Raw genomic sequence first — 14,336 nt, forward strand, 5'->3', positions numbered from 1 at the left:
TGTGCCTCAATATTGATAAGACCAAGGCAATAATTTTTGGTACGAGAAAAGATGTGAATGAAATCTATGTTGCGGAATTGCCAGATACTGGGGTACACAAAGCCGGTTCACAACCTAGTCAGTGAACTGGTTACCAGCCTGAGAGTCGTGTTAAACTCTAAGTTGAGGTATAGATCGTACGTGGAGTTGATCTTGAAAAAGTGAAGAAAACACGGTACGATCAGTATTTCATTAGACCACGTACAACAAATCTTCCGAGATGTAGGCTGATACAGCCGCACCTTGATTACTGTGCAATGATCTGCCTGGAAGCCTCTGAAGAAGAGCGCGAGCTACTACAGAGACTTGGTAATTCGTGTGTGCGATAGATTTTTGGTGTGCCGCGTGGTGAATCGGTTTTTCCTTACACAAGACAAAACGTAGATGGAACGAAGGGTGACTAGGACAAGAACTAAAACTGAAACGGCCCGCAGATCATTTCAGATGATGGGTACTTGTCTTTGGAATTCTGTCCCCTTAGTCCTGAGACAGCTGTCATCGCTAAACTCTTCGATGTCCTGGAGGTGCTGCTGGAACAAAGTGACTTAGTCTGTGTGTTTAATCTAGACTAGAATCTGTATAGACTGTACTTTCTACTCCGTCGTATTAAAAACTTGTATTTATATCTCGAGTTGAAATATTAATATTGATGATTGGGGCAATGATTTGTATTTTGTATTTGCCTTAGGAGGAATGAAGGCATAGCTGTCTATCTATCTATCCATCTATCTCTCTTTGTCTCTGTGTCTCTGTGTCTGATGACTGGTTGAACTGGCGCTGCAGTGCAATCGATTATCTCGGCTAGTGGTATGCGGCCCATTAAGGAGAAATTAATTAAGACTGAGAGCGAGAGAGGGAGCGAGAAAGGGAGCGAGGGTGGCCTGCTTTTTTTGCTTATCGCTCGAGAACCGGTTTTACGCTTGATTAATTATCGATTTTTGGAGCTCCACTGCTTTACTCACGGTTGAATGCTCAGGCTTTTCATTTATTTATTTCCTCGAACAGACAGCGTATCGACAAAGCAAACATGCTTAGTGCAATTCGATCGATGCCACTGCGGCCAGACGCCTGACAAGTATATTCAGCGCCAACGAGATTCTATTGTAGCACTGGACGAAGGCATAGAGATGGACCAAGAGACTGGCAATGACGTACAGGAAGCATTTCAGCAGAAACAAGAATTTAAATAAATAATGGTTAGCAGGTATAGGACAAGCGCCGGCGCGGCCAGACTGCGCAGACGTGCTGAGGTTGCGGCCTCATTTAGCATGCCGGAGAGTGCTGATTTATTTACCTCGATCCTATATGTAACTTGGGACATTGGCAAATCCGAACAGACACCGCTAGACTTTATAACGACTGCTAATGCATAAACCAACAAGATTCTCTGGTGTCCAGCAGGCTTTTAACGCGATCAAGCCTCCGAGCTTGCTATTGAATATTGCATTTTGCGACGCGGGCGCGTCGTTTTATTCTCGAACCGCTTTCGATTAGCTGGCATTGTGCGCCATCAGTGAGCACTGCTTTTTCGGCTTTTTAGCTTTCTCGGCTTTCTCGGCTTTCTCGGCCGAGCGGCGCGACTTCTTGCCCGAGTACTCGTGGCTCGTCCAAATTTGCAAGCCAGAGGACTTGCAGCGCCACTGTGTGCGTCCAGATTCGTTGAGCAATGTTGAATTTCAAATGTGTTTTGCAGAAAAATAAGCAGTCGTAAGGGTGGGCGGACTCGCCCTTGGTACTCGCTCATTCCTTTCTAGTGTGCCGGCAAATACGGCAAATTCGGCAAATACGGCAAATACGGCAGATACGGCAAATACGGCAGATACGGCAAATAGTAAAATAGTTTAGAATTTGAAGCCGTGCGGAATTTGTTCTGCATAAATTCCTGGGCGAATGCGTGTAATTTCGCGGCCGAAACTTGGCGCCGCTGCTAGCTGCTACTGTTCTGCTTTGCTTTCCAGGCGTGACTCGGCAGAGTGATTAAAGGTTAGCCGCAGCCGCCACGCTTGTTTTTGTTTCGTCGAGTTCTCGGCTACGACGGCGGCGCCGATGAAGTTTGTCTGCTCTGAATAATGCTCCGTGATTGTTATTTTTGCCGGGCTTATCCCCATTCGCTCGACCTCCCAATATCGCTTGGCATCAAAGAAAGTCGCTCTCGCGAGTTGGTCTCACGGGTACGTCATTGTATCGTCGAATGATCGTCACCGAGCGAAAGCGTCGGGGCTATAGCGCATTATGCTCGACTTAATTACTATGAGCATTCTTCTATAGCGGGCAAGCGGCAGTGTCCGCGAAAACGGCATTTACTCTTGCGCCAGATTGAATTTCAAGAGAGAATTGGAGCTTCGCAAGCGCGCTGCGCTCTTTCTCCAATGTAACCTATTTCGTCGCTCGTCGTACAACTAATACAACGGCAAATTCCTTAGCTTTCTTCCCCTCTCGCTCACTCTTCTCTTATACTGCTCGGGGCACTGGAATTCAATTATTTAAGGGTTTAACGCTTAAAGGCGTTCTAATAACGACGACGGCCAAGAAGTCAGCAGCAGACGAAAAGCTTTGCCTATGCTTTGAGCGCGCAGCTTTACATTGACGTAATACCCGGTCCGCTGCTGCTAAATATTTTTATAGAGCAGCCGAGTGTAATATAGCACTCGCGCTCAGGGGCTTTTCATTACTCGCCGCGAGGCTCTCTTTGGCTGTTTTGGGCCTTGCCCGCAGCTGCTTTATTGCAGCGGCGGGGCTCGTCAAAGCCGCCCAGGCCAGCGCTCCGATCGATTATTCGCTTCCCTTCGCAACTGGCCAGTCAGCTGCTAAACGAGCAGTGGGCAAACTTTGCCGAGCAGGCCTATCGAAGGCTCGAGCGTCCATCGCTCGGCTGGTTTTCGCCGGCTTGGCGCCGCCAGCGTTCGCGCGTAATTAGCCGCGCTAATTGATTCCACGCCGCGACACGTGCACGAAGAAGCGTCGGCCCGGCAAAACTTTCGCTCGAGGTGTGTGCGCCGCGGCCGAGTTTGCGGCGTCGACTGCCGCCGTAACGAGCCGAGTTTTTTTCCGAGCGTCTTTTCCGCCTGCTCTTCGTTGCAAAGCGCGTCGCGCGGCACCGAGGATTTTAACGAGCAATTCAGAGCCGATGACGCGCAACGAGCAACGAGCTACAGCCCGACTGGGCGCGCGAGCCGAGAATTCCCGGAAGAGAGGGGAACGCCGGGGGCGAGCCACCGTTACGCGCGTCACTTTGTCGCGCCCCGCGTACGCTGATAGCCCCGTGTTACGGTGTTACGCGCCTCGCTCGCAACTGACTTGCCTGTCGTGCCGCCGACAAAAGTTGCCGACTCGCTTGACGGGATACGATGCCAAGATCAATATCAACATCGTAGACGCACGTTGCAATAGGACGTTCGTCCGCGAGCGACGTATCGCGCGACTTTGCCAACTGCAACTTCTCGCTAACGAATAATACCCGCGTGCGCGTCTCGGATTTTAAGAAAAGAACGAGTAAGAAAAGCAAGAGTTGTCGACAAATAAGTGGCTGTGGGGCGCTCATTCCAATCTCGCGACATTACGTATTCATGCGCGGCGACGGCAAACTCGCGCGCGAACGAAAGTTTACTCGCCGGTATAATGCGCACATCCGCGCTCCCCAGCCCTCCCTAGCTCCCTTGCGCGCGCGTATCATGACGTGCGGAATTTCGCGACGTTGGCTTTATCACGTACGCACTGCGGCTGCCTGTATCTATGTAACTTGTCTTACGTAAGCGAAGCAACGTCGCTCACTTGTGCTCGCGCCCCGGCATTGCCTTGAATTAACTTGGATGCGAAACGTGCGCGCGCGGAATACGTGTATACGTAAACGTTTATGCAAAGAGAAGGCCGAAGCCACGGTGGGATCGCATCGGCGCGATTCCCCAATTAGAACCTGCTGAAAATCGGGAGGCTACGCAGTTTTCGGCGTTCGCGCCGAGCAAGCTGCCCGCATCGCGGTGACGCGTCAATAAGCGACAAGCCAGAAGGGGCTGTGCTGCAATCTATTGGTTGGCAGTCGAGAAGTTCGGTGGCGGCGATAATTCATTCGTGTGCCACGTGCGTGGCCGTGTCGCTCCTCGTCTCGGCGGCGTCTCGGCGGCGTCTCGGCGGCGAACGACCGAAAGACCAGAGCAATTACACGGCGACCGCTTGCAACGAGCCCCCAAGCGACTGTCGAGTTAGATGCGCCGCCGGGGCTGCATTCGCCGCGAGAAAGAAAACCAAGCTCGGGGAAAATAGTTTGTTGCGCCGGCCGCCAAGCAGAGAGGACAAGATTATTGCGAGTTAGCCACCAAGTTACAACTCGCCCGCGAGCTTGCTACGTCTATACGTATTTATAGAATGCAAGTTTAGGCAGAGCCAAGATCGGCAAGGACTTTACTCGTTAAGGAGACCCCGGAGGCTCTTGCACTTTGCGACCGACGCTCACGTACTTTCTCGGCGCTGCTATACTTGCACTTCTTACGCTCCTCTCCTCCTTCCTCCACTGCTCACTCGTCTTACTGCACCTTTTTACTTCTATTACTTTCTTGCTACCGCCGCTGCGCGCACGTCCCCTCGTTCTCGTTTAACCACTTCTGCTCGAGCTTCCTTTTTTTCCTATTACGCTCGCGTCTTTCGCAATTTTCCTGCATTAAAGAAAGAATTTATTGCAGCTTTATTGAATTTTGCTCTGAGGCTCATCTGTGATTCGCTGATTTCGCGAAGAAGATCCATAATTTGGGTAACCGAGGCTGCTAGCTTGCGGCCCTACGCAGCGACGTGGATACAAGGACTGAATAAGCAAAACACTCGCCTCGAAGGCAAATCGATTAGGCCGACAAACGGCAAGAGGAGTCTTGACTGGGCGTCACTCCGCTATGCAGCAGAATACATAACGCGAGATAGCATAACGCGGCTGTCCGCTGGGGCCACGTGTTTCCGCTGAATTTTCATATAGGAGCAAGTCTCGTGCCTGGCAATGCGTCTGTGTCGGCTTGCTTATTTGTCCCCGAGACTCGGCGCGTGTCGGCGAGCCTGCTGGAAGCTTTGACGCGAGCAGCATCCCAACTAGACGCGCGATCGCCCATGAAAAACGCCAGGAGCTGCAGCCTCTCCGCAAGACTATGACCTCGCGCGCCTTGGCAATTGCAGCGGCGCTCGCGTGACGAGCGAGTGAGAGCGCGCAAGCCAGCTCGCGATCCGCGCCGACTGATAAATAGCTCCGAGTTTACGAGCAGCAGCCCGGCCTGTCGCACCCGCGCGAGCACTGCTGACGAGTTTTCTGACGCCTCTCCGCTCTCGTCCCGCAAAAGATCACGTATCCGTTCTCCCTTCTCGCCCGCGCTTCGTCACTGCTCCCGACGGAATTGCCGATAAACTTGCACTCTGCATTTTCAGTTTCAATCTATCGCTTGTTCGCTTGTTTGTCTCGTGCGAGCTTGCAGCTTCGTTGTAACTTGGAGCCAGCCTGTGTTCCCGGGGCTCGTCCATCGAAGCGTGGATCGGAGCGGTCGGAGCGGTCGGACCGATCGGTGCGATGCATAGCGCCCGGCCATCGTCACGGTTCGCGCCAGCGCGTAAAATGTTTCATTAGAGGGACCAAATGCCGAAGAAAGCTGCTCGTAAAGAGCACGAGACGACCGCATTTTTGCCCTCTTGCCTCCGCGGCAGCGCCGTCCCCTTTCATCCGGCTCGTTTTCACGGCTCCTCGCCGCCGCGCGAGCTTTTCCCTCCGCGGGCCAGGCGCCGAGCACAAAGGCAGCTCGCTGCATGCCGCGTGCCGCGTGCCTCTTCCATCTCGCATCTTCCCTTTCCCGCTGCCCCCTTGCCGGCTCACTTTTGTCGCCTTGCCCTTTCTCTTTGCTCCTTTGCCGCCGCGGTCTACGCTGAAAAGTCACGAAACACAGCTGGTCCTACTCTCGCTAACAGATTTTCCACTTCTGCGGCATTCAAGTTTCTCCTCGACCTTATTTATTTAGCTCTACTTTCGCTCCCTGCTGCTCCGCTGGCGCCTGCCGTTTTTCTCCCGCCAACTACACCGCGTACTCTGATGGGACTTACCTTTTGCACCGAGTCCATTCCTCTTTCCCGAATTGCTCCCGAGCCAAGACTTTTAACGGGTATCGCAGCGAATACTCGCATTCCTCGCTAATCCAATTGTCGACCTCTGCGAGCTATCGTATATCGGCTGATTGGTCCGCGATATTATTTTCAACAAACAGGTCAAATACATATGCGAAATCCCCGAAATAGAAGGAGAACGTTACTTCGAGCGGCGCTCTCTTTCTCTTCATTTAATCATGGCTGACCCAGTGACCCTTCCAAGTACATGACGCTACTCGCAGCCACGTTATTACCAATGTTCCAACGTAAATGCTGCACACGATCAAACTACGATATTCCAGTGTCGTGTTGCCTTTGTACGTAAGTTATTAGAATAGCAATCGGAATGTTCATCGTCAAAAATCTCGATTCAACTCGAACGAATTGAACGAGAGGGCGCCTCGACTTTCCAACTTGAAAGTTGCGCTTGTTTCCTCTATCCCTCTTAACTCGCATTATATCAAACGATTTATCTCGCTTAACTTAGCTTAAAGCTTAAACGCGGCTTGCAAAACGCGATGGTTGTGCGGCGTCCATTATCACTAGCAATATGCTTAGTGCGATAACGCAAATAAATGATCCAATAAGCGCTCGAACACCGAGGCTCACTATAGGCTTGGCCGCGCGATTACGACTCGCGTCAAAAACAACGTCTCGTTTTTTCCGCGCGCGCGCTACGTTAATGAAATTAACGCGCAACGTTATAATGAAACTATAATGAATTTTTATGCAGCTCTAAAACGTCTTGAGTGATTAGGTCTAGCCGCTATTATGGCTTTCTCGCTTCGATGTAAATGCTCAACGGGCGGATTGGTCGTTGACTTATTCCACTTATTGCAAATAAAAATTCGGCTACTGTACAGCTGCGGACTGTAATAATTGCAATCTGACACTACTTTGAAAAACTTATTGGATTGTTTAGCCAAGCTCAGGCGTCAAAAATCGGCAAAGCACAAACGCCTTTAATGATTCGTCGAATTCCCCAGGCGGCGAGTACGAGGCTAGGGGCAGAGAGCGAGGGGGTGGGGGCAACGTCGGCGCATTCCCAGTAGTCATCAGACTTGCTAAACGGCGCGAGCTCATGCATCACGAAATGGGATATCCGGCTGGCTGCTCCTAATTATTTTAATGCGATTCGCGCGAACCCCGATGCGCTACCTTCTCCATCTCTCTTTAGTGTACTCTTCTAGCTATTTTTTTTTTAATTTTATGCTTCGTTTGGGTTATTCCGTCAAGTGTATACACAACAGTCGACGTTGACGAGCATGTTTATTATCGTTCTAGATGTTTTAGAGAGCTGCCATGAGATAAAATCTTAAATAATACAAGCTTTGATTTCTGACCAACACTGCGGCTGAATGAAATGTTTCAACAGTGTCACTCTTGTTTCATATCTGTGAACTTTTTAATTCTCACTTAATTCTCTTGCAACTCTAACAATACAGGGAATAAAATCATAGTAGATTTATGTATACAAAGCTGTAATATCGTTAGCAGCATTTGGTTAGCGAGATGCCCTTCCAACAATAATCTAGTCATCTTGCCAAGGATTCAGTCAGATTCTCGTTTGAAATAGAAGAGAAGAAAGAGGAGGAAAGAAACGGAGGAACAAGAACAATCCTTTTAAAACTAAGTGAAAGACATATTTTAAAAGCGCCGTCTCTCTCGAGCTATCTGTAAAGCTTTAGCGGGCAGACGTAATCTTGGCTGCTTCAAGACGCCGCCACCCACTCAGCAAACGCGCGTCGCTTGTGTAAATTTAAACGCACAATAGCAAGACAAATTGAGATGACGCGCACTCACCTTAAATCTACCTATAATATAAGAAAGTTTCCATCTCTGTAAACAGTCAAATGATAATTGCTCGTTTCGCCTCTCCAGCAAATGTTTTTTCAGTCGAGTAAACCGCTTAAACGAGTGCACTTCTCTCGTTCTAAAGTAGTAGATAGCGTTGACACTATCATCGGCCTTCTCTCAATGTAAATACATCAAATAAGCTGATCGTTGACGCTGAGATGTCGAGAAATGTCAAGCGAAAGTGGCAGCGTTATAAAATAGAGATTAGCGCGCCAAGCCGGTTTTCACTTGAAACAGCGAACGAAGCAATAAATGCCAAGGGAGCGTCATTCGAAGGGAGCGTAGTTGGCGTGGCCCAATTTCAGCAAATCAGTAAATTCCAATAGTGCCGAGCGCAGCTTTAAACTGTTCTTACGTCAGTGGGAGAGCCGAGCAATTTATAACCGAAGGGATTCGGAATTAGCGATACCTTATAACCCGCCAAGTCTTACGACTTTGGCCATACGTAGGCGCGCTTGAGCTTCCAAGTTGTGAGAGGACGAGAGAGAGAGAGAAGCTTACGATAATGGCCCCAGCGGCGATTCTTGAAAGGGAACAACGGCCGATGCCGCCGCTCACGAGCGTCACTTTGTAGCGCGCTACCACCTGTTTTTTGTCATGCTAATGGCGTTCGCGCCCAAGCCGCACACCAGTAACGCCAACTTACAGCGCTGCAATTTTCCCTGGGCTTTCGTCTTGCGCGCAATAGAGTTTGTTGTGCACTGCCACCGAAGCTGCTGCTGCTGCTGCTGCTGCTGGCGGCAAATGGCTTTCGACTAGCCTGTAAAAGTAGAGTGACACTTTGATGAAGAAAAACTCATTTTAGTTTAAGACACGAACCTAAACATTCTATCCTTCGATAGCTCGGTGACAAGATCGTTTCGATAGTTTATTTTGCCCACCCCATTGTAACGCCTTGAAAGGGATCATCGAACAAATATTGGACATGTGTAATGATTGTTCGATCAACGTTTCTCGATCGCTTTTCATTTGCAATTTAGCTGGAGTGTGCTTAATTTTCCGCCAAACCAAATATCCCGATCAATTTGCACATTTGTTTAGGTTCATCTCCCCGCCCCCGGGGCGTGAAACTCCGCAGAGGGCGCTTTCGACATTGAAAGGCAGATGAAAAAAATTGGCACGCGCGCGCAGAGCAGCATTTGTATTAATATATGTAAGCGATGCATATACCAGACGACGGAATTCATAATTTGACTCGTTTTCGGCCTATCCTGGAAATGAATACTGCTCTTTTGCAAGGCAGAGATTTTTCAGATTGAGCACGGAGAATTAAAAACTAAAGCTTACTCGTTGTTTATTGGTCGCAGATAAAGGGAAAGTCGCCTACGACTGGCTTGTCTCCACGAAGAATGGCATTCAATAGCCATGCGCGCGTAGTATAAGCAGGCTGAAATGAAAAATAAGCGAAAAAAAAATCCGAAACGCACTTGGTGACTTGCATTCGGTAAATTTATGGCGAGCATTGCAGCGGACGCGTGGGCATTCGTTCCTTCTTTGAGCGTAGCGGCGGCAAGGAAGCAGAAAAAGAGAAAGAAAAGGAGAAAGCAAAGGAAAAAGAAAAAGAGAAAGAAAAAGGAAAAAAAGAGCGGCAGGAAAACAGCGAAGCAGAGCTTGTTAAGCGGAACAAAAGCGAGAAGAGGGCGCGAATAGAAGAGGAGAAGGAAAAACAAGAGTTGGCTGGAAAGAATGCGGCAGAGAGGAGGCTTGGTCCGGAGAGTGGGCTGGGCTAGCGGCAACTAAATCAAGCGCTTCTTTTAATATCCTGTCTCCGTTCGGTTATCTCTTCATCTGGCGCGCGCCACGCTGTAAGTGGCTTTCTCGCTGATCCCCTTTCTCCCGCCTGGTTTTTTGCTTGTTTTGCCTCGCACCTGCCGGCTATTGTTTGATCGCGCGAACGTGCAGACAGCCAGCCCATTAGCTACGCCCATCTCAATCAGCGCTCTCCTCCGCGGCTCGCTCGCAAAGTCGTAAATTCGCTCGGCCGAATGTAACGTAGAAGTGCGAAATGCGTTGCCTCGTTCCTCCTCTTTTCTTCTTTCCGCGTGGACGCTTGGAAAGCGCGCAAACGTACAAGTTGCCAGTTGTCGCGTCCACTGTGGACGCCTAAGCAAGTCGGCAGGTCGATCAGTCGCGAGGAAAGAAGGCGCGCGGAGGGCCTTCCTCCATCCGTCTCTTTCGCGTAATTGGTCGTTTGGAGGACCTTGCCGTCGTATATCCGAGGCGCGCGACGGACGCGAGGGGCAGACAAGGATTATGTATCCATGTAAATTGTCGTTGAGTAATTCCCGCGAAGCACAGGGCGTTTGCTTCTTTAATATCCCATTACAGTGGCGGCTCGAGCGCCATCTTTTTTATTTATTCATTCGCGAGTTAGCGGGGCGATAAAGCGCGCCGGCCGGGTTTTACGCGACGCGAGCCTCGAGCCTCGAGCCTCGAGCCAGGGAGCCGTCCTCTTTTACGACACGTGATCATTATCACGTGTCGTAGTCGCGCGTCTCCAGCAGCTTACGTGACGAATGGCGCGCCCCACTGCCCTTCAATGCCTCTAATTATTAAAGTGCAAAATGCCCGCCGACATACAGGCATTAATTAGTTTTCCAAGCCGAGCACTCTTTCTTGTGTTGATTTTAAATTCGAGAGCTTTCGTCGTTTCGTCGTTAATTAATTAGACGACTGCTGTTTTGCATAATGCGCCTGTATGTGCGCGCCGGCCTTTTGCACTTTGCCAAGTCGCTTCGCCTAATTAAATTGTAATACCCAGCTCCGTTTTTTGCCCCTCGCGCCGCCGACCTATCTCTCGTTTGTCTGCTAACTCAATGGAAAATGCAGGCGCGACAGTGGCGCGCGAGACTCGAAGCGACGTACGCGCCGCAGCCAGCCGAAAGACCAACGGGGACGACGGGGCGGATCGAGGCAAGCCCGTGCTCGTGCAGGTTCTCAATGGCGATCGACCGCGTCTCTTCCTTCGATGGCCCTTGCTCGCCTCGGCGGCTCTCTATCACGCGGCACAATGGCACGCTGGCACGCTGGCACGCTGGCACGCTGGCACAATGGACGCGCCGGGCGCTTTGATGGACAAGTCGCGTTGTTTGCCGCGACACACCAGCCGCTTGTAAATCTAGCGCTCCTCTCTCGGCCGCTCGAATTGCTTTGCCGTAGCTCGCGCGCGCCGGTTCCTGCTCGGCCTCGCTCGTCCGCCACCTCGCCACCTCGACACCTCGACACCTCGAGCACGCGCGTACTGGCACGCATTCGTCGCGAGCTTGCGACGGGATTTCGATCGTCGTCTCATCGACCGAAAGCGCGCGCGCAAAAGTAATCGAATTCTCGGCTGGAGCGGCGCCAATGCTAATAGAAAATTAGCTGCTCGGGGCCTCCGCCTGACTCTCGCATCAGTTAGATCGCAGCGCTGAGCGAAATTCGAGCCGAAGCCCGAAGACTCGCGTGCAGCGCGCAGCGTGCAGCGTGCAGCGCGCAGCGCGCGGCGCGAGGCTGATTTCTATTTCGAGCGATCAATCTTGCGCGCGAACTCGCAGCCGGAAAGATAATCGGAGAGCCGGCTCGCTCGCCGGGATTCGCGCGCGTGGAAAGGCGTATAGCGGCGCAAAAAGTCGCTTTGCTTCATTCAATTACAGCTGCAGCGCCACTGCCCGTAGCAAGGGCTATAGGCCGCCAAGGCTTTAATCGTGATTTATGGTCGCTCTCGCGCTCCTCGGCGCCGACACACCTGCGCGCGTTGGCCCAAAAATACGCTTGCAACTTTTATAGCTCGCGCGATCGCGCTCGCCGGAGGCCAGCAAACTTCCTCGGAATAACGAACTTTCAGCAAACCGCGCAAACGAATCCAAATCAAGAGCAGCACCAACGCTGCCGTAGTTCAAGTTTATTTATTACTGTGCACCTTTGCAGCGACATCGAAAGCCGCCTGGAGAACGAAAGAGCAAATCCTTTATCGATAGATCCGTGTATTCGCGTGTTCGCACGCAACGACGAGCGTTGCCTTCACGCTGGTTGGCCGTGCGCGAGACCCACCCGCGCTCACTTTCGACAGCGTGTGCCGCAGCAGCATCAGGCGCAGGGCACGGAGCCCCGATCAGCCCGTCAGCATGTGGAGTGCGTAGCCAGCGGCCAAGCCGATTGCGCGCAAACAGAGCTCACTCGCTAGCGCATTGCCTATATACACAGCCGAGCAAACCAGAGAACAAGCAGACGAAGCTTTTGTCTCGGCTTTTTCCAATGAGAATACACCGCGCAGTCGGGACGTTTTTTTCGTTCGTCGCCCCTGTCCACTCTTGTTTATTTTTAATTTTTATCAAAATTTTCGTATTTGTTTTCGACGTTCCTCCCTGCACCCCCTTGGCCCGCCACCTACAGCAGCGAGCTTCGGTCAGCAGCAGCCGGCTTTGTTTGCATCTCGTTACGCCTGACTATTTGTTTATGATTTGATAGTGGTAGCGACGCGGCCGGCTACGGTGTATTCGGCGTCGCACTGCCAAGTAAATACGATGGGCGCTCTAAGCTTTAAGGTCATCCGATGTCCATCTCGCCGAACGAAAAGCCAACGACACGTGAAATCCTCCGGGCACTCAAGCGGCCAACGGGGCTTCCTGGCAGGCGTGCGCAGCTGCGCGAGGCCGAAAATACCGGCCGGCGCGAGTGCGAGCACGAGGCACGAACGCCGTCGGCCGCCAAGCTCCATCGGAATGCCGCAGCGAGAGGAGCTCCGAGGTGCACGCGCGTGCTCGGCCTCGCTTGGTCTGCCGGCATTTTCAATTAAGCCAGATTAGCCTTGGGCTATATTAGATGTCTTGCTCCACCTCGCACCGCACACTCTATTCTCGCAGCCGCACTGTCGCCTAACCGAGTGGCTAAAAATCTGCTCGGCGGAACGGCGCGATGGCCTGCCATTGAAATGGGCTTGAGTTAACGGTTATCCGATCTATTGTTTGTCCCTCCGAGCCTCGACCAAGCACCACTGGCCGGCCTAACTGGCGGGCTCGAGCCCAGCTCTTTTATTACACGGACAAAAGCAGACTTGCGCTCGCCAAGTACGAAAACGACGAGTCGACCGCTTTTCTTCGGTTCAGGTTTCGCTGCAACTTTATGGATGACGAATTCAACTTATCGAGAGTGACATTGGCCGCGCGTCCGTGCGCCAATGAATGTCGAGTAATAAAAGAAAGGAACAAAAAAAGAGTAGAGAAAAACTTGTGTGGAGCTTGCAAAGCTGGCCGAAGAGGGTATAGTGGCAGCGGCGGCTTAACCGAGGTACATGGTGGCTCTGAAAGCAGAAGGGCGGCAGATGCGGGGCAGGCTCGATTGCGCATAATACGCGGATTACACGTGGCAGTGCCGGGCCACTTAGGCTGGCGCGCTCGAGATGGACAGCTAGCCCTGACCGGGCTTTTATCGAAATACGCTCGCACGCGCCGTCGAGCGTGTGATGTGGCGCGCGAACGTCGTCTATTCGCGCTCAAACGACACAACTCGAGTGCTCGAGCGCTCGAGCATTTACTGGCTCCGCCACTGTCGCGCGCGTACGTAGGTGCAACGGGCCTGGTCGCACGGCCCAGCCCTGAAGATCCCTCGCCTCGGCAGACGGAGGCGCTGGCCTTGACGGTACGGCAGTCGGTCGGCCAACGGCAGCTGGAACCGCGGGATCGATACGCCAACTATCGCCATACGAGCCGGGCCTGCAGCTCATCCGTAACGTCGGACCGGGCTCGTCGAGGCGGCTGGATTATCGACGAGTAGAAGCAATCAGTCTGCGGTCAGCCGTCGGTTGAGCGCAACGCGCCTGGGCTCGCTCGATCAGTGACTGGGTGGATTCGCACCAGTCTGTTTGGGCTCGCTGTGCCAATCCAAAGAAACTGAGAAATTGCCTTTCAGGCGCGGGGGCGGGCGCGGGTGCAGCCTTGTCAGTGGCTGGCGCCCCTGACTTGGGGCGCGAGGGAGCGACGTCGAGACTCGAGGCCCCAGCGATCGGCGCGGAGCGCGCAGAATTCCGCCTCCGTCGTGGCGTGCTTGCATTAGATTTTGACTAATTGTAAGCATGCATGTAGCAACGCCTGATCGCTGCTAGCTTGGTAATGTATTTGGTCTAGGTTGCTTCCAATATGACGGCCGACCGCCAATACATCTGCGTCGCGGTGTGCCCCGCATCGACTCTCGAAAATCTGGGCCAACTGTCCACGTCGTCCTATTTACCGTTTGTGCTGCACACTAACAGTGCAGCCGAAGCAATCGACAAGCCTGAGTATTTGCTTGATAAAGCACCTGCAATAACCTCGAACACCTTGTACGCTTCTCGTTATTTTCCCATTACCTATAGCTGT

Source organism: Phymastichus coffea, unplaced genomic scaffold, assembly GCF_024137745.1.
Source record: "Phymastichus coffea isolate CEN01 unplaced genomic scaffold, Cenicafe_Pcof_1.1 PCOF00087, whole genome shotgun sequence".
Classification (NCBI taxonomy): domain Eukaryota; kingdom Metazoa; phylum Arthropoda; class Insecta; order Hymenoptera; family Eulophidae; genus Phymastichus; species Phymastichus coffea.